This window comes from Meles meles, chromosome 1 (genome assembly GCF_922984935.1).
Source record: "Meles meles chromosome 1, mMelMel3.1 paternal haplotype, whole genome shotgun sequence".
Classification (NCBI taxonomy): Eukaryota; Metazoa; Chordata; class Mammalia; order Carnivora; family Mustelidae; genus Meles; species Meles meles.
The window spans coordinates 186,951,874-186,970,257 of record NC_060066.1 but is presented as its reverse complement, the minus strand read 5'-3'; the positions used below and the strand labels follow the sequence as shown (position 1 = coordinate 186,970,257).

General features: G+C 45.7%; 1 protein-coding gene across 4 annotated transcripts in view; it reads right to left on the bottom strand.

Annotated features, from left to right (window-relative positions):
* Nucleotides 1-18,113, bottom strand: part of RHBDL2 (rhomboid like 2) — a 56,831-nt gene extending 38,718 nt beyond the window's left edge. For 3 of the 4 annotated variants that reach the window (XM_046006148.1, XM_046006140.1, XM_046006133.1), the window contains exon 1: nucleotides 17,970-18,088. The gene's annotated coding sequence lies outside the window, so the exon portion shown is untranslated. Of the gene's footprint in view, nucleotides 1-17,969 lie in introns of all 4 variants that reach the window. The other variant, XM_046006158.1, reaches the window with a different exon arrangement.
* Nucleotides 18,114-18,384: the final 271 nt, after the last annotated feature.

Here is an 18,384-nt window from a genome sequence, read left to right as displayed (position 1 = left end):
TTAATTTTCCTTGAATGTTGTTGATTATTTCTAGATTTACAAATTCTCATAATTGGCAAAAACAGTGTGGATTTAAGATCTGTAGCTTTAACAGCAAATATTAAAGCATTTTAAAAATAAGTTCAGGGGCACCCTGGGTGGTTCAGTGGGTTAAGCATGCAACTCTTGGTTTCGGCTCAGGTCATGATCTCAGTATTGTGGGATCGAGCCCCGTGTCAGGCTCTGCACTTAGGGGGGAATCTGCTTGTCTTTCTCCCTCTGCTCCTCCCTCCCCGCCCCCCAACTCCCCCACCTCCACTCATACTTTCTCTCCTCTAAAACAAATAAATTAAAAAATCTTTAAAAATTAATAATAGTAAGTTCAAGGGCACCTGGTTAGCTCAGACAGTACAGCCTGCAACTCTTAGTGTCTAGGTTGTAAGTTTGAGCCCCGCATTGGGTATAGAGATTACTTTTATTTTTTTTATTATTTTTTAAAGATTTTATTTATCTATTCGACAGAGAGAGATTACAAGTAGATAGAGAGGCAGGCAGAGAGAGAGGGAGAGGGAAGCAGGCTCCCTGCTGAGCAGAGAGCCCAATGCAAGACTCGATCCCAGGATCCTGAGATCATGACCTGAACCGAAGGCAGCTGCTTAACCCACTGAGCCACCCAGGCGCCCTAGAGATTACTTTTAAAAAAGTAAAATAAGGGGCGCCTGGGTGGCTCAGTGGGTTAAGCCTCTGTCTTCAGCTCAGGTCATGATCTCAGGGTCCTGGGATCGAGTCCCACATCGGGCTTTCTGCTCTGCAGGGAGTCTGCTTCCTCTTCCTCCTCTCTCTCTCTGCCTGCCTGTCTGCCTACTTGTGATCTCAGTCCATCAAATAAATCAATAAAATCTTTTAAAAAAAGTAAAACAAAACCTTTAAATCAACAAATAAAAGTAAGGTCAGTTAGGGATTTTTAATGTTGTATTAATAAGCTCTACTGTAAATTCAAATCCCATACACGATCATTTTATGAGGAAATAAAATTCAACAATTAATACAACCATATAGCTAAAAAGGAGCTAAAAAAAAAAACTAAGGATTACATTTCCTCGAAATTTTCTCTCTTCTCTAGATTTCAAATTTTCTAGAAATTTTACGGAGTCAAGCCCAGTAATTTTAGGTATTTTAGAGAAATGTATTTCCTGTGCTACAAAGATACGTCACCCATTCGGCTCCACCAAGACTCACCACGAGTCTGTTTTCTTCCTCGGCACATACAGCAAAGGGATCAGACATGTAGTTCCAGCCACTTCAGCAGCTACCAACAGACGAAATGTTGGTAGCACCTGGTTTTACCTCTCTTCTCAGCAACGGTCACACTCTGACTTCAAACCCTGTCTGTGTGCCCTGTTCTTTGGAAACCAGGGACACCTCCTTGATTAAGCATCTCTGACATCTTCAGGGCTCACAGGTGTGCTTTCAGACTCTGGCATTCCCTGGCCCTCCCACTCCTGTTTATCTTCTGCTCCCACATCTGAATTCCTGAGCACAGTTCACCACCTTGGAAACTTTCCTGATCAAACAATGAAAAGATGATCCAAAAAAAGAGAAAGAAAGAGAAGGATTACCCATACTCACGAAGCTGTGGGAAATGGGTGCAGCGTAATTTTGGAAGGCAATTGGGCAGTACCTAGAAGCTATGAAAACCCTATACCTTTCAACAGAGACACCCTAGTCCTAGAAATCTATCCTGCAAACGTATTTGAGCCAGTACACAAAGCTGTATTTCAAAGATGTTCAGTGTGTAACTACTTATAGTAGTGAAAACTTACAGAGAACCAGAATGTACTTCAATTGGGTTGTTGTATTTTCTGACAGTTCTAATTCTTAGAATGAGCCCCTATTATCTCCTCTTCCTTATACTGTGCTGAAATGTGCCCACTAGTACCTCTGCTCCTGGGTCCAAGGTTTTCCTCCCTAGGCTAATCTAAGGTTCTACCATTAATTTTGTCCTTGCATAGGTGTGGTCCAGATAATCCACAGACTCTACAGGTCAGAGTTGGGACAGAGTCTCTGGAAGCATGCTTTATTTTTTTTAAGATTTTATTTATTTATTTGTTTGTTTGACAGAGAGAGAGAGATCACAAGTAGGCAGAAGCAGGCAGAGAGAGAGGGGGAAGCAGGCTCCCCGCTGAGCAGAGAGACTGATGTGGGGCTCGATCCCAGGACTCTGAGACCATAACCTGAGCAGAAGGCAGAGGCTTAACCCACTGAACCACCCAGTGCCCCTGGAAGCATGCTTTAGATTATCAGAATTTTTCATGGCCCAATTACATAAAGCAGGAGTCTCAAAACAACTCGGCAATGATTACAACACATCATAGTCTAACTGAGACATAAAAGCATCGCAGCTATCAAATTATTCACTTGGTCACTCTCAACACCGTGTTACATGTGGAATGTATTTACTGCACTGACTGGGCTTTCTTACTCACTAAGCAAAGATCGTCCAAGTTTCTTGAGCTTCCTTTAATGTTGGCTTGATGTTATGCTTCACCTCCTACCTTTTATCTTTAGCAGGCGGCTGTCAACTCTGTTGAAATCAATCTTTCTCTGTCTCTCGGTCTCTCTCTCTCTGACTCTCTCTCCCTCTCTTTCACACACACACATACACACACGTGCACAGACACACGTGCACAGACACACATACAGGTCAAAACTGGGCGGCACTGTTGTGAAAAGTTCTCATCCTGCCAGTATGGAACAATGAGGGGAGACTGTTAAAATTAAAAGAATGCTGGAAGAGTAGAAAAGACTCATAACCATCAAACTAAAAATGTGTTCCCCTGTGCACCAAAAGCCAAAGACCTTCCCTTCATGCTTGGCAAGTTTCCCTTTTTTTTTTTTTTTAAGTAGGCTCCACACCCAACGTGGTGCTTGAATTCGCAACCCTGAGATCAAGAGTCACATGCTCTACCCACTGAGCCAGCCAGACTTGGCGGCAAATATTCTTAAGAGGAAAAGTGGAAAGAAGTTTCCTGCATCCTGACTGTATCTGGGATAAGTATTGCTCATGTTATGAATCATAAAGCCATTGTGTTGGCCGAGGATTGGAAAGGGTGGGGCCATGCTCATTTACCCAGAGCACTCTTCTGCTTAACAAAAAAAAAAAAAAAGGTAAAAAAAGATTTCCATAAGGAGATTTACACAGGAGATCCTTGACAATAGCAAGGGATTTTTCCAAAGACTTTCCAGGAGCCTTAATATAACCCATAGTGTCTCCCAAAATTGTGTTATAAATGATAGCTGGAAAATTTTTAAGTGATTGCTTTTCAGACCCTAAATAATTCTATAATTAGAGATGTAAGGTTATTTATAAAGTTTGTTATGTGAGGAGTATTAATTAACCACATTCAACACTTTGCACCCAAGGTCCCAAAGAAGAAAAGAGAATAGAACCTCAGTTAGTGAATTGTGCCTCTTCATCTTTAAGCGAAATTTACCCTCTCTCTCAAAAAGCAGTTTCTGCACTGGCTGAAGCACTCATTAAAACAACTTCCCAAGGCACTCTTCCTTGTATCTATGTGACATATAGGGTAGACCGCTTGGTATCAAAGATCCTAGGCACTGCTGAACTTGACATTCCATGCCAAGTGGCATCACTGAACTTGACATTCCATGCCAAGTTTATCCATAATCTCTATTTGTGGCCACAAAAAGAAAAGAAAAGAAAAGATAAAGAAAAAAATCACTTTCTCAAGCTTCACTTTTTTCTCATTTCTATTTCTGGCACTATCAAGTGATTTATTTTTAGGAGTCTTTTCTACTCCTCCAATAAGAAACAAAGATTTTAGTCACTGCATGCATGGTTACCTAGAGGCTGGAAACTCTTATAGAAGAGCGAAATCTCATGAGACATCAAAGTGGCATGGCAGGCTTGGCTCACTCACTAGCAAAGGACTGGTAACAGCAAAGTCATTCAATTCACATCCCTTTACAATGGCCTTTTGGGGGTAGCTAATAAATTGCAAAAACTGTAAGTGTTGAAGCTGCAAATGTCAAGGGCTCCCAGTGTCTTCTTTGATAACATTTATATAACGGCCCTTTGTCAGGGTTCTCGGGGAATTCTTCATCTCACGAATCCTGGCCTGCAGCTAGGACCGCTTCCCCCTACCGAAGGTAAAAATCCCCACTCCTTTAAGGTTCCAGGTCTCCAGGCAGCTAAGGTTCAGGTCCTGGGTTAGGCTTCACCAATCAGCAGCACTTGCTTCGGATTTTGAAGCTGGAGCTTGACACCTGGCTAAGTTCTTTATAGCGGTGCACTATAGAGAGCAGCATACCTAGCGTCCATGCCCCCCAGTGCCAGCTGTATCTTCTATGCAGGCAGCAACAATGAGCACACAGCAGCAGCAGCCAGAGCAAGGAGACCATCTGCACCTACTTGGCCCTGTGATATGATTTTGGTGTGGTTCTAGGGCCTGCTCTTCTTTTGTCTTGGCTTATTTTCCCATCCTTGTTTCTGCAGCCTTCCAATGATTTTGTAACCTACCCGTGACCCTGCGATATACTAAGATATATATATTTGTTCTTCACCCTCAGTTCCCACACACAGAGCTCCTAAAACCCTTGGAATTTCCTGACAGGGTTGGGAGGGACCAACTTCTGTTATTCACAATAAGCCCTTTTCAACCAGACCTGAGTTTAGGCTAAGGAAGTGACTCTTGGAGGATGGGGGCTGATTGCCTGAGGAAATAACCATGTGATGAGAGCAGTGGAACTTTCAACCCCATCTCTGGGAAGGGAAGAAGGGCTAGAGATTGAGTTTAATTAGTAATGGTCAATGACCAATCACACCCATGTCATGGAACCTCCATGAAAACCCCAAACAGAAGATTCAGAGCTTCCAGCCTGGTAAACACAGGAAACACCTGTAGAGCGTGTGAAAGCTCTGCATCCTTTCCCATCCACCTGGCCCCATGCATCTCTTCCATGTGCCTGTTCCTGAGTTGTATCCTTCATATAAAAACCAGTAATAATCAGTAAAGCCCTCTCCTAAGTTCTGTGAGCTGTTCTAGCAAATTCTTTTTGGTTTGTTTATTTGTTTCAAATTTATTTATTTATATGTAATTATTTTTTATTATGTTCTGTTAGTCACCGTAAGGTACATCGTTAGTTTTTGATGTAGTGTTCCGAGATTCATCGTTTATGGTAACACCCAATGCTCCATGCAATATGTGCCCTCCTTAATACCCAATACCAGGCCAACCCATCAACCATGCCAACCCATGCCCCCACCTCCATCCCCTCTAAAACCCTCAGTTTGTTTCTCAAAGTCCAGAGTCTCTCATGGTTCATCTCCCCCTCCGATTCCCTCCCTTTATTTTTCCTTTCCTTCTCCCAATGTCCTCCATGCTATTCCTTATGTTTCACAAGTAATGTTCCAGCAAATTATTAAGCCCAAGGAGGGGGTCACCCCAATTTCTAGCCAGTTGATCAGAAGCCCAGACTCACAATGGGCATCTGAAGTGGGGAGCAGTCATAGGGCACTGAGCCCTTAATCAGCAGGGTAGTTGGTGTCAGAATTCCTTGGCATGAAAAACCCACATATTTGGTGTCAGAAGTATGAATAGGAGTCGAGATATTGTTTTTCTTTCCTTTTTTTTTTTTAAGATTTTATTTATCTATTTGACAGACAGAGATCACAAGTAGGCAGAGAGGCAGGCAGAAACAGGGGAAGCAGTCTCCCCGCTGAGCAGGGAGCCTGATGCAGGGCTCAATCCCAGGACCCTGAGATGACCTGAGCTGAAGGCAGAGGCCTAACCCACTGAGCCACCCAGATGCCCCGAGATATTGTTTTTCTTTTCCTACCCATGTGCTTTCAATAAAATTAATTTACTGGAGTCATCAGCCAAAATTAGTTTCTGTCCCCTGTAGCCAAGAACCTAACTAACACCTAAATACCCAAGAAACTCTTCTAAACTCTACCTGGGGTCTTCCTGTCACAAGTTAAACTTATTTCTTGTTCTGCATTAGGGAGACACAGCGTTGGGAGGGCACAGAACCAGGAGATCTGCTTTCTGGTCTAGACTCCGCCATTTCCTGGCTGTGTGAGCTGGAGCCAGTCCCTCTCTCACCTGTGCCAGGAAACGGACAGTCTGCACCAGACTAATAGTTCCCAAACTAGTTCTGCCTTCAAATCCCCTCTAGCATTTGTTTTTCTTTTTTTTTTTTTAAGATTTTATTTATTTGGGGGCGCCTGGGTGGCTCAGTGGGTTAAAGCCTCTGCCTTCAGCTCAGGTCATGATCCCAGGGTCCTGGGATCGAGCCCCGCATCAGGCTCTCTCCTTGGCGGGAAGCCCGCTTCTTCCTCTCTCTCTCTCTCTCTGCCTGCTTCTCTGCCTACCTGTGATCTCTGTCTGTCAAATAAATAATCTTTAAAAAAAAAAAGAAAAGAAAAGATTTTATTTATTTATTTGTCAGAGAGAGAGAGAGAGCGTGAGAGTGTGAGCACAAGTAGGGGGAACAGCAAGCAGAGGACAAGCCCTGAGCCACCCAGGTCTCCCGAGCAACTGTTTTTTCAGCATTTGTTTCTGTACAACTTCCTGGCTCCTCTCCTGAAAAAACTAATTTGATAGCTGTAGCAGAGCTCTGACAGGTGACATGGAGGCAGCAGCACCTTCGAGACCCACAAACTAAGGACTCCAGGGTCCATTCCTACCACAAACTCTGTATTTCTTCCAATGGAAAGCAGAGTCAGTTTTACTGCTGTATTCTTGGTGCCTCGAAAGTTCCTGGCACACAGGAGGTGTTCAGAAAATACTAGCATCTGCGTAAGAGTAAACAAACTCTCTGTGACTTTTCTGTAAATCTAAAATTATTCCAAAATAAAAAGTTTATGTAAAGAATACTGGAAGGAAGGAGAGGGGAATTCTGTCCAGACCACGCTAACCAAGAGTCTTGTGTCATTTTATGTTGAAAAGTGCCTTCTACCACCCTTTTCTTCTGCACCCCGCCCCACCCCACCCCCACATCATTCTGCCATCACTGAACCATCAGAGGAGACCAGCAAAGCCCCCATCTTGTAATGGCTACCAAAGGGCTTGTCATCTCTCTTTGTGCTTGGCACTGTGAAGACCCGAGTTCTGCCCCCAGCATACCCCTTAATTTCACTGTGCCGCAGTTTCCTCGGCTATAAAATACACCCCTTTTCTCCCCTCAGTATCTTACAGAATTATTGTAAGAAGCAAATGAAATAAGAAGAGTTGCCATAATAGTGAGCACTTACTAGGGGCGCCTGGGTGGCTCAGTGGGAAGCGTCTGCCTTTGGCTCAGGTCATGATCCCAGGGTTCTGGGATCGAGCCCCAGGTCAGGCTCCTTGCTGAGCCAGAAGCCTGCTTCTACCTCTGCCCCTCCTCCTGTTCCTTCTCTCTTTCTCTTGCTCAGTCTCTCTCTCTCTCAAATAAGTAAATAAATAAATCTTTTTAAAAAATAGTGAGCACTTACAGATTTTTTTTAAGATTTTATTTATTTATTTTTCAGAGAGAAAGAGAGAGAGCACAAGCAGGCAGTGCAGCAGGCAGAGGCAGAGAGAGAAGCAGGCTCCCCACTGAGCAAGGAGCCCGATGTGGGACTCGATCCCAGGACCCTGGGATCATGACCTGAGCCAAAGGCACTGACTTAACCAACTGAACCACCCAGGTGTCCTGCACTTACAGATTCTATGCTAAACACCTGATAAGCCTTCTCTTCATTAATTTTCACAAGAACCTTATAAAACAGGATAATAACAAAAAATGAAAGTTAAAAAAAATAAGATCATAACACCCACATTGTATAGATAAGGAAACTCAGGCTTCCAAAGGAACTTGATCAAGATAACCCAGCCAGTGAGGGGAGGGCTTGGAGAGGAGCCCGGGGTGTCTCACTCCACAGATCTTGTGTGTTCCTCTGTCCTGCGATTTCTGGGCACCAAGTGTTAAAGAAGTGGACATCTTTATTTGGCTTATTTTCATCCCATCCTTCCCTCCACCCTCATCTCCCTCTTCTTCCTCCAGCTCCTCAAACAGACCTGGACTAGAGCCCAGGAGTTTCCGAATGGGAGCCATGGAAGTGGCAGGTCCTCGGCCCAGAGTCTGGGGCTGGGAATCCCCAGCACTCCCACTGCTGCCACGGGGAGTCCGGATGGACACAGGCACCCAGGAAGGGAAAAGCATCTGCCTTTCCGAGAACCCAAATGTCTAAGTCAGGCTCCCCTTCCCTCCTTCATCTCACCCAGGAGAGCACAGGCAAGGCCACCCACCTTAGGACAACTCCTCTTTGTCAGAAGAGACTTTGGATCATGAGTTTGTGCTGCTTTCCTAGCTGCATTCACACGAGTAGGTTTTAAATATCTGAATTGTTTCTTTAAAGAGCTGGCCCCACCCACTGATTGGTACCAGGCGGGCCCCTGCCAAGGCTGAGTCCAGCCTTGATGTGGCCTGGGAGCCCAGGAGGCTGAGCGGCAGGCTGTGCTGGGTGTACCCAATTTTCACCCAGCCAGGCCTGGTGGGGAGGCTTTTGGTGGTGTTGCTAGGCAACCTGGGTAATTGGAGAGGCCACGGATTGGGCTTCTGGGCCACAGAGATTAACAGTCTCCTTCATCACACTGCAAACCATCATTATGGCCCGTTCCGGAGGCCTGCAGCAGTCTCTGTGGTTATAGCCTGAAAGAGCGCTTTTTTAGCTACAGAAATGAAGAACCAGCTTTTCAATATTACGGGTTTGTGACTGTGGTTGTTTTCTTCTTGCTACATCTCTGAGGATACACTCGGAATAAATAAACGGACGATTTAAAAACAAACAAACAAACAAACAAACAAACAAACAGACGCCTTCAAAAAACCTCCTCTTCCAAGAGTTTTTCTTACTCCTAAAGCAAAGCAAACTTGCACTCACTGTGAGGGCAACTAAGGTAGAGACACCCTGCTTCCTGAGGTTTGTGTGCGCCCACGACGTGGTAAAAGCTTCTTCCTTGGAATCCCACGCAGCTGGGGCTGTGGTTCAGGGTGGGGGAGCCATGGCCTTGGCACCGAGCAAGGCCTCTCAGCAGAATAATCTCTGTCTTTCCCACTCAACAACAATCACAATATCCCCCTTCCCAGGCTCCTGCCACTTTCACTTACACTATTTCAATGGTCCCTTCTTGCTGCTCTGTGAGGATGACGTCATACTCCTCCCACTTTACAGATGAACCACTAAAGCAAAGAGTCATCCATGATCATATCGAAACCTAGTCACACCAAAACTGAGACACAAACCCATTTTTCTGAGGCTGGAGGGGCTCTCCCCTATCCACACTATTTCCCCCAGCACTACCTAGGGTAGGACATACAACTTTGTACCTGATCACAATGTAAGTAATAGTAGTAATAATACTCACTGGCATAGAGACACAAGAACTATCATATCATATCTATCATATCATATCATATATACATATTATACTATTCTCCACACATCACCCTTGCTCATTGTGGCCAGTCTTCCAAAGCTGCCTCTCGTACACTAAGAAATACAGTCTGGAAGAATTCCCAGAGCCGGACACCCTGTTTAAGTAGCTTAACCCAGTCTACCAGAGGACAGGGCTGAAGGGAAACACTGACCCTGAGCCATCTCCGCCTTCATTCGGGGAGTTGACCCTGTTGGATGGCATTCTGATACTACTCCGTCAGTCCTGTGAGTAAAGAGACAGAATCATGGCTCTCATTAGGTACTTGTAGTTACTCTTCAAAAGGGCTTTCACTGCCTCAGCTACAATGCTCCTGGTCCATCGATAGTGACCAGCTGTGCGAGACTGCAGAGGACTAGGGATTTCCTGGGATGTGGGGCTTGAAGTGCTAAAATCAGGACAGTCCTGGGCAAACTGAAGACAGTCACCTCTCATAGATCATCTCCATCAGAATCATCTGGGGATGTCAGGGGAAGATGATAGCTGGTTCTCTCATCCTATGGCAGTGGTTCCTAACCTTGGCTACACATCAGAATGATCTGAGAAGCTTGTAAAAAAAATGGTGACATCTGGGCTCACGAGCCCAGCTCGTCCACCGATGGTATCAGAGCTTCTGGGGCTAGGGCCCAAGTGCTGGTATATTTTAACGTTCAGCCCAGACTAAAAACCCTTACCCTAGAGATTTGGATTCAGAGGGTCTGGGCTGGGGTCTTGCCCAGGAATCTCCATACCTTTTGACAGCTCCCCAAGGGATGCTTATGTATACTGTGGCTTGAGAAGCAATGAATTCTTGTGTGATGTGTGCAGTCACTGAGCAAGCACTCCCTGAATGTCTTCTGCACTTTGGGCTCTGGAAACTTAAGAAAAAAAACCAAAAAACCCACCTCCTATTCCCAGGTCCTCCCTATCCAGGGAGGAATAAAGATCTATAAAGTGTCCCAACACAGTATACTGTGGCTTAGATTTATAAGTGACTCAGCCCCATCAGGGTGATTAGGGTTAATCAGTTCCCAGAAGCCTAGGGTGATAGATTACAGATGGCGTCTATTATTTGCCATTCCTTCCACTAAGAGGTGGGGTTTATTTCTCCTGCCCTTGAATCTGGGCCAGTGCTGTGACAGGTTTAGGCCAGTGATATGGGGCAGAAGTAGCACATCCCAAGGCTAGGCCCTAAGAGATCTGCAGCCCCACTCTTGTTCTTTGTGGATGCCTAAGACCATAAGAAGGTTGACTACTGGGGCACCTGGCTGGCTCAGTCAGTAGAGCATGCAACTCTTGATCTCTCGGTGTCATGAGTTCAAGCCCCACATGGGGTGAAGAGCTTACTTTGAAAAAATATAAATAAATAATTAAAAAGGAAATTGAGCACTGGGTATATGAGACTGAAAAATCACTGACCTCTACGTCTGAAACTTATAATGCATTATATGTTAGTTAACTGAATTCAAATTAAAAAATAAAATTCTTGGGAGCACCTGGGTGGCTCAGTGGGTTAAGCCTCTGCCTTTGGCTCAGGTCATGATCTCAGGGTTCTGGGATCAAGCCTTGCATCGGGCTCTCTGTTCAGCAGGGAGCATGCTTCCCCCCTCTCTCTCTGCCTGATGCTCTGCCTACTTGTGATCTCTGTGTGCATGTGTGTGTGTGTGTGTGTGTCAAAGAAATAAATAAAATATTTAAAAATAAATAAAGTTCTTGTGAAAGTAAAAAAAAAGAAAGAAAGAAAGGTAAATCCCTGGAAATAATTAATTAACTAATTAAAGATTTCAAAAAGAAGCTTGATTACCCTGAAGCCACCATGCTATGATGAAGCCCAATCTACTCATATGGAGACAGAGAGGCCATGCGGAAGGGCACCGAGATGCCAGACCTATGTATAAGTGAAGGCTTTTTTTTTTTTTTAAAGATTTATTTATTTGAGAGAGAATGCTTGTGTGTGGGAGTAGGGGGAGGGGCAGAGGAAGAGGGAAAGAATCTCCAAGCAGACTCCCTGCTGAGTGGGGGGGGGCTCACTCTCAGGACCCCTACTGAGATCATGACCTGAGCAGAAACCAAGAGTCTGATGTTCAACGGACTGAGCCACCTGGGTGCTCCTGAGTGAAGTCTTCCTAGACCTTACAGCCCAACTCATCCACCAATTAAAGACAGCCAAGTCAGTGACCCCGGCTGACACCACACAGAGCAGAACTACACTTCAGGACTCTGCCCAAATTCCAGACCCAAAGAATCAGGGAAAAATAAAATGATTGTTGTTTTAAGCTGCCACGTTTTAGAGTGATTTGTTAACACAGCAATAGTTACCAACATACTCATCAGAACAAGAAGACAGAATGGCATCCCATACCATTGACATTGTTCATCTTGGTAACCCTCCACGGAGTAGACTTCTGGTGTCCTACCTGAAATATTCTCCATCTCAGCTTCCACTCCTGCCCCCCTCCAAAGCAAACCAATACAACCATAAATCAGACTACAGAAACTCTGCTTAAAACCTCTCAACGGTTCCTCACTGTCTCCGAGACAAATACAGGATCCTTACCAGGGCTGGTAAGGTCCTGCATGACCTAGCTCCTGCCTTCTTTGTGGAATTTTACCACTCTCCCCCCAACATCTCTATTCTTTCTTTTATATGCAAATATATGTATCCTTTTATCCTTTTATTGAAGTATAGTTGACATACAATATTATATTGGTTTCACGTGTATAATATAATGATTTGACAATTATATACATTACAAAATGCTTGCCACAACAGGTGTACTTGCCATCTATCGCCATACAACATTATTATGGTACTATTGACTATATTCCCTATGCTTTACTTTTTATCCGCATGACTTATCTATTTCATAAGTGGAAGTTTAACACCTTAATTCCCTTCACTTATTTCACCTATCTCTGACCCTCCCCTTTGGCAACCATCAGTTTCTTCTCTGTTTTTATCCGTCTGTTTCTGTTTTTGTTTGTTTGTTTATCCATTTGCTTTGTTTTTTAGATTCCACATATAAGTGAAATCATATGGTAGTTGTCTTTCTGTCTGACTTATTTCACTTAGCATAATACCCTCTAGGTCCATCCATCATGTTGTTACAAATGGCAAGATGTCATTCTTTTTTATGGTGGAGTAGTATTCCGTTATATATATATATATCTCTCTAGAGATATATATATATATCACATCTTCTTTACCCGTTCATCTACTGATGGACACTTCGATTGCATCCATATCTTGGCTATTGTAAATAATGTTACAATAAACATAGGGATGCATACATCTATTTGAATTAGTGTTTTTTGTTTTCTTCAAGTAAATACCCAGAATTAGAATTACTGGATTGTATGATATTTCCATTTTTAATTTTTTAAGGGACCTCCATATTGTTTTGCACAAGCTCACATTCCTAACCCCAAGCTCTCTCCTGCCTCAGGGTCTTTGCACTAAACCTCTCTCCTCCACCCCTCCCACACACTCAAACATATATACACAAGGCTGTCTCCTTCATAATAAGAAGCTCCTCCCTAGGAAGTCCTCCCTGACTCACCCCTTTGTCCACCCCATATATTCTAGCACATTCCCCTGCTTATTTGCTCCCAGCACTAGACACTATCTAAAACTATAGGATGTGTTTACTCACTTTACTCTCTTCCACTAGAATATAAATTCCAGAAAAAGTAGAAAATGTGTGGTTTTTACTTCATTTGTAGGTGCTCAGCAAATGTTTGCTGAATGAACCATCAAGAAATGAAGAAGGTAGAAGTATGGAGTAAAAGAAATCCCAATATCAGAAATGCCTGATCTTGCTTCACTTCTGCCTCTGCTTACCTGTGGACAAGGCACTTCAGTTCCCCAATCAGGAGCCTCATCCCCAGCCCGACACACAGGGACAGGGACGGTACAAGCCATATGCCAGAAGTCCTCACGTTGTGTTGCACACCAATCCGCATTCGACTTAGAAAAAGCTATGACCCTCACCCACATTTTACAATAATGTCTACAATTCTTTTTCACAAGTTAAAATAGGTACCAAGACAGAATTTTCTGGTACAGTCCTATTAGAAACATGCTTTAGGTATGTTTTCATCTAAACCTTGGAGTTACACATTTAGTTCAGTTTTTGGAAAATGTCTGCCATGTAATCCAATTGTCAAAGCCAGTGCTCACTGTCCAACCGATTAGCCAAGGCAGAATAATTTTCTGTCTGTAAGAAAACCCATCTTCATTTTTAAACATTTCTATCAGTGAGTATATCTGCATCCCCAAGACAACCAATTCAGGTCCCAGTTAATTCTACAATAAACAGATAATGAGCTGAGGCACTTCAATTTAAAGCAGAGTAGCATAATAGAGCACAAATTCTAGAGGGGAGATTCTGAAGTTCAAGTCCTGATTCTGCCACTTAATAGCTCTGTGACCTTGAGTAGCCTGTTAAACCTCTGCTTGCTGGCTCAGTTGGAAAAGTCCAGCTCTCAGTCTCAGGGTCAGGAGTTTAAGTCCCACATTGGGTGCAGAGCTCACTTAAAAAATAATAATAAAATAAAATGAAAAGTAAATTTTAAGAGTCTGCAGTAAGGTACCACCCCTTCAGTTTACCTTATCTGATCCCTCAGGAACAAAGTAACCTCCACTTGTCCTTCTGGTTTTTATAGCCCTGGGCAATGCACCACTGAAAGTTTCAGGACAAATCAAGCAAAGCCAGAGAAAGGAAATAATGAAAGCAGAACTAGGGTCTCCTGCCTGGTTCCGCTGTGGAGCAGGCAACTCTGAACCTCAGGGTCTTGAGTTCAAGCTGCACATTGGGCATGAAGCCCACAAAGAAAGAAAGGAAGAGAGAGAGAGGAAGGAAAGAAGGAAGGGAAGGAGGGAGGGAGGAAGGTGTGGAGGGAGGAAGGAAGGAAGGAAAGAGTGCACAAGAAGAACTTAAAAGAATCCAGTCAGGGGTGCCTGGGTGGCTCTGTGAGTTAGGTGTCCAACTCTTGATTTTATCTCAGGTCTCGATCTCAGGGTCATGAGTTTGAGTCCCACACTGGGCTGCATGCTGGCTGTGGGAACCTACTTAAAAATAAAAAAAATAAAACCTTAAAAAAAAAAAATAGAGTCAAGCAGATTACTTTCAGGAGGGAATACCTGTGGAATCTGAGGGTCCAGAAACTAATTCTCTGAAACCTATCCACATCCATGTACCCTCAGTTCCATAATCAACACAAACTCTCTTGCCACATGCAGAGCCCAACACAATTCCTGGTGCCCCCCTGCAACTCCATCTCTCTCCTTTACGTAACAAAGCACAAATCAGCAAGCTGTATACCCCAGAATTTGCTCCAGATTATACAAATGTAAATCACTTGTAAATTTCAGTATTTCTCTTAGAAAGAATAGATTAGCTGTAACCCAGCATACAGCAGAAGACGAAGCACAGTAGATCAGGACACAAGGCAAGTTAGGAGGCCCTTCATGAACCATTAGGAAGTCCTAAAAAGAAAGTCCTAAAGAGGAAGGCTCATTTCCTCAGACAGAGAGGTACCCTATCAGGCCTAGAGGTCTTGGTGCCATTTCCCTGACCCCCCCATGCCTCAGCCACACTTCTGAAATACAAGTCAGATGGTGTCCTCCTTTTGCTAAATCCCTTCAATGGTTACCCAATACCCTTGGTGTAAAATCTGTTTTCCTTAAACAAGGCTCATGGCCTGAGTCCTGCCTATTTATCCTTCATTCTTCCATTGACACTACCCTTCAGCCATATGAAGCTCCTAGCAATTCCAGCTCCCACCCTCCACTAGGCTTTTGCATGAGCATCTCTCTCTGCTAGAGTATCTTCCTTCCCCAATTTGTTCTCCTGGTGAACTTCTTTTTTTCAGATTGTATTTATTTATTTATTTATTTATTTGAGAGAGAGAGAGAGAGAGAGCAAGCAGGGGAGGGGTAGAGGGAGAGGGAGAGAGAGAAAATCTCCAGCAGACTCCATGCTGAGCATGGAGCCCAACTCAAGGCTCAATCCCACAACCCTCAGATCGTGACCTGAGCAGAAACCAAGAGTTGAGCGCTTAACCAGACTGAGTCACCCAGGCGCTCCTCTCCTTCCAACACCCCCTTCTAAAACTTCTAACATCTAACACCCCCTTCAAGACTCTGTCCTAAACACCTCCTCTGTAAAGCCTTACAGGCATCCACCATGAGCCTGCCATTGGCTAGGCCCTGTATCCAGTACAGAACAAAGCAGACATGGTGGAACTAAACGACACTCATCGTTGCCTCTGCAGTCTCTGTTCCTGTCTAGGGTACCATGCCTTCTTTGTATTATCTCCATCTCCTCTATGTGGGTCTTGAGGCTAGAGCTTCTGTTTCATTCATCTATGAATCCCTATGAGGGAGCCCACAGAATGCATCAAAAAATGTTTGTTGGACCCATTTACAAAAGGATTCATCAAACATTCCTGTGTTAGAGACACCCAAGGTGCTCGTTACACAACTGTGAGCACACAGACGTGGTCCCTGCCCTCTTGTGCCCAACAGAGCACTTGAATGAATAAATGATGTGTGAATAAGTAAATGAATTAATGAATCAGGAAGGAGTGTGATCCTCCCCTTGGGGATGAAACAGCCCAGAGCAGGAGATGTACAGGAAGTGAGAAGCTGGTGTCTAAGAAGTTGGGAGAAAAATCATGTCCTTTTGTTCTCTCTGATACACAGGAACTGAAAAGACAGCAAGGAGTTGGACAAAGAGCATGGATAGAGTCTGATCTAGATTTGAACTCTGGATCCATTGCTTATCAGCCATGTGACCTTAGGCAACCCCTTAGGCTTAGCCTGTTTGTATCCCCGTGTATCTCCATTTCCTCATCCGTAAAATGGGAATAGTAATACCGTAACTGGGATGAGACAATGCATTTAAAAGCCCCTAGCCTGAGGCCAGACAGAGTTGGTTTTAGGAACTGGTAGTTCCCATCACTGGCTCAGTGTGACTGCAAATTCAGAAACACCGCAGGGGAGCCTGCCGGGAACTTCATCTCCCATCCCTGGAGTCCCAGCCCTGGGTCGGTGTTCTTACCTCAGATACAGGGGAGGCCCCTTCCCCATCCCGCCCCATCCCGCCCCCATCCCGCCCCATCCCCACCCCTTCCGAGCCTCCCTCTCCCTTCTCCACCTCCCCCTTCCCTACCCATTCTGGGTTTCGCGTCTGCCTACGTGCTTTCAAGATCAGGGGTTGTCTTACAGATCTTTACAAACCTGTGGAGAGAGGGAGGTGGCGGTCGGAGGGGCGGGGCAGGACCGCGCGAGGGAAGGGGGAGCGGTGTGCTAAAGAAGAAAGGAAGAGCACTGGTGTTTATTAAGGACCCACTGCCTGCCGGGCATCGGCTTGGTGCCTGACCAGTTCCCTCTCATGTCATCTTCATAACAATACCACTCTGCAGGGGCTCCTGGGTAGCTCGGCCGTAGAGCGTGGGCTTCGGCTCAGGTCAAGATCCCTTGATCCTAGGACTGAGCCCCGCACGGGCTCCCGGATCCCGGGGAAGCCCGTTTCTCCCTCTCCCGTTTCCTCTGCTTGTGTTCCCTCTCTCACTGTGTCTCTCTCTGTCAAATAAATAAATAAAATCTTTAAAAACAAAACAACAACAAAAACACTCTACAGATGAGGGAACCGGGGCTCAGGAAGTGAACAGGAAAAGATGGGAATCCAAGTGTCTGGTCAACTTCAAAATAATCTTACCTATGCCACAGGGCGCACCAGCTTATCATTATTAAATGTGTATGAAATAAAGGGCAGTTTCCCCAGTCCCAGGAAGAGCAGAGACTGTGTGCCCCTCCCCCGTAATGCAGGTTTATGCTCAAACAGTGACGAATAAACAAGTGAATAATAACAAATGAATGAGCGAAATCCCTCAGACACCCACACCAGGAAGGAGGAAACTACCCCGGCGGAGGCGCCTAGCAGGAAGAAGTCTGCCCTGGCAGCGGTCTCCAGCGCGGGGCACGCGGGAGGTCGGCCAGCCCAGGAGGGCTAGGAACTGGCTCAGCTGGAGGGCAACTGGGGGGCAATGCTGGGGGACAAAGGTGTGGAAGGGGTTTTGGTTATGGTGAAAAATGGGATGAAGGGAGAGAAGGCCAGTGACTGACCAGGGCTGGGAACGAGAATGCCATTACCTGGTCCCCCGCCATGTCCCTGGGGGAGAAGCCAGAGTCAGCCCCCCACTCCTGACTCAACATGGTACGTTTATTTTATTTCATTTTTTAAGTAATCTCTACACAACTCACGACCCCCGAGATCAAGAGTCCCATGCTCCTTGGACTGAGCCAGCCAGACGCCCCTCGACATCCTACTTTTAAAATGAAAGTTGCAGGATCCCAAGCGGCATCCTGAAGACTAGTCCGGAAGGGAGGTTGCCAAGAGTGTCCCACGGCCGGCTCCTTCCCGCTCAGCCCCGGGCCTCCGGCTTTTCCACCCCGGGGCGCTTTCTGCCCCGCCCCCTTCTCCCCCAGGAGGGCCTCGCTCCGCGGGTCCCAGCTCCCGCACTTACCTCGGGAGGCCCACGTCGTGCCAGCCAGGACAGGCTGCGCACCGCGTTCCAGGCTGCCTGGGCCGACGGGCTGCCTCTGCTGCCCTGACGTTCCCGCCCTACCAGCGGCCCCTCCGTCCCTCCCCAAACTAAAATCGTCCCAACAGGTTCCCAGCCGCCCGGCCCACGGGGAGGGAACCTGATGAAATCCCCTCCCCGCCTTGACACCCAGTCTGGGCCGGGCTAGGCGGCTCTGCAGTCTCACTCCTGGGCTGGCCCTGGATGAATGAGTCCTCCCCTACGCCGGCCTGGGTCTGAGCCAGGGAGCCTGCGACAGTTTCCGATCTTTCTCTGTGGCCCCGGCACTGGACTCCATTCTGTCTCCAAGTTCTGCTTTCCATGCCTACATCTGAGCCCTTCCCCACTGTGCCCTCCT